General features: G+C 41.1%; 1 protein-coding gene across 4 annotated transcripts in view; it reads right to left on the reverse strand.

Annotated features, from left to right (window-relative positions):
- The window catches only part of LOC311242748 (ecto-NOX disulfide-thiol exchanger 2-like), a 385,400-nt gene that overhangs the window by 48,285 nt on the left and 334,615 nt on the right, over nucleotides 1-2,500 (reverse strand). The gene's annotated exons all lie outside the window — the stretch shown is intronic.

Below are 2,500 nucleotides of genomic sequence, written 5' to 3' on the forward strand. Positions count from 1 at the left end.
CACAGTCATTGATACAAACCGGAGGTAAGATCCTTCATTAATCCACGTTGGGGAAATTCAGGGGTCATAGCAGCGCAGGGGAGGGGGTAGGGCCGGTACCGGCAGGGTAATAGAAATGACAATAGAAATACACGAGAATAAAAAAAAATAAAGAGTAAAAGGTAAAGAACAAGATACAATATGAATAAAAAAGGATCTATTGCTGAATGCTTTTCATCTTAGCTCCTCATAGAGAGGATGGGAGGGGTTATCGAGGATAGTGTCCAGCCTCTTTCTCATCCTCCACCTCTAGTTTGTCCAGTTAGACTCCCACTGTGGAGCTAGCCTTCCTCACCAGCTTGTTCAGTTTGTTAGTCTTGCACGCAGTATATCACACAGAAAAAGAGGATGCTGGCCACTACAGGCTGGTAAAACTGCCTTGATGATATATGAATGGTTAATTCGATGATAATAATCGGATCGGACTGGTTAATATGAATTGTTAAGGGTGGTTAACATGACTGGTTGATATGAATTGTTAAGGGTAGTTAACATGACTTGTTAATGTGGGTGGTTATTATGAGTAGTTATTATGAACGGTTACTATTATTATGAGGGGTCGATGTTAACACTTTCACTGCCACACAGGGGTTAACCTTCTGTCGTGTGGCAGTGAAAGGGTTAATATGGATGGTTATTATGAATGGGTTATATGGATGCTAAAGTAATTATGAATAGTTCATATAGAATGGTCAATATAGATGTTTAACCAGCTCTCCAGTCGATTGGCCAGTGGTATCATAGAACACTTGGTTTCCCTGACTGGGGAGAGGCAGAGTGTGCAGCAGCAGTGAAAACATCAACAACTAGGGCAGCAGGGAGGATGTGTTTAGTTACTCTATTACACCTTTCATACAGTGGTGGCTGGCCAATAGAGGGCGATAGGGAGCCATCCCACCATTCCCCACAGAGAATGGTGGGGTATTCACATAGACCTTCATTGAATAAGACTGACATTTATATATATATATTTATATTTTTTAAATGATTAAGGTAAATATTTTATATATATAATGTATAATCTTTTTTTTTAATCTACTTTTTCTCCTCCTATTTTTCTGTATTTTTCTCCCATCCCAATTTAGTCGTTATGCCAATTCTCCTCTCCCCTTCCTGGTCATTGCACGCTTTTGCCGCTGGCAATCTGGGTATGTGCCGCTGGGCGCCAGAATGAGGCGAATTTTTACAAAATGGTGAAAGAAAATTCAGTTAAGTCACAAAAAAAACGAATGCCTTTTGAGAGAAGAACATTGCAAGAGAAACTCAAGAGTGAAAGAGCTTGGAACTGATCCACCGGACATTGTAATTCAACAACAATCCAAAGACAGAGGTGGATTTCAAGGAGCTGGCTTAGTAAGAAGGCCTGGCTGGCCGTGTGTCTGCAAATACTGGGTGATGGCTCAAACTATTTGTTCCCATCTGTATAAGCATTGTAATAGGCTCAGACAGACTGTCTTTTGGGGAGCAAGCATGCTATTGATATCTATCCCTACTTGTGGGTTAGGAGGTGTAGTCTGCTGTTTCCTGTCAGCTTGCTTGTGTGTGTGCTGATTGATTGGGAGAGAAATGGAGAGAAACCTGACTCGCTGTAAGCAGTTTGGCTATTTTTTCACCCGCCATGATGACGACGTTGTGTTGGTTTTCAGGCATGTAACTGTAGTCTGTTGATGTCTCCAGCTGTAAACACCTCGTCATGCTCATATGTAGTCTGTTGATGTCTCCAGCTGTAAACACCTCGTCATGCTTTTAGATCACAGATTAAAATAAAATGATAAAGCTCATATCCCGAGCCTATGTAATGCATTTGAATGATACAATAGGTCTGTGACAAGCTCATCTAGGCTATGAGAGACTAGAGAAACGCTGTTTTTCAGGAGACTCATGCCAACTGTCAATCCTGTTGAGGCAGGACCAAATTTAGCTTCCAGTCCGAATTCGTTATATCATTTCAATGTCTGAGCGGCAACTTAAATATACAGTGGATCACCTGCTGTCGCTACAACTGGATTATAAATATTATATAGATTATATCATATATTAAAAGCTAGCCCTAGTTATCCCTCTCACAGTTCTTGCAGAAATCAAACTGTATACTATACTAGGAAGAATGCAGTCGAGCACCTCAACCAGACATGAAGGCCTTACCTTTAACACCCTTCCCAAAAGAAATGTTAAGAATACTGTCCATGACGCTTTTTGAAGAGGTCTTATACGTGCATCTTCTTCTACTGTATGCGCGTGTGTGTATAATACAGTACTCTCCGAGTGGATTATTGATGTGGTTTTGGGACAGGAAACTGGGCCATCTAGAATGAGCTTCGGCCTCCTCCTCTACATACCGTATATTAATATATGGTGTATATACTTTAGTAGAGTAAACTCACCCGATCCCGGCCAGGGCCATCTTGAACTTCTCTTTGGCCTCCTCCTCTATACAGTATACAGTATATATGTACTGTAT

Source organism: Notolepis coatsorum (assembly GCF_963971535.1).
Source record: "Notolepis coatsorum genome assembly, chromosome: 16".
Lineage (NCBI taxonomy): Eukaryota > Metazoa > Chordata > Actinopteri > Aulopiformes > Paralepididae > Notolepis > Notolepis coatsorum.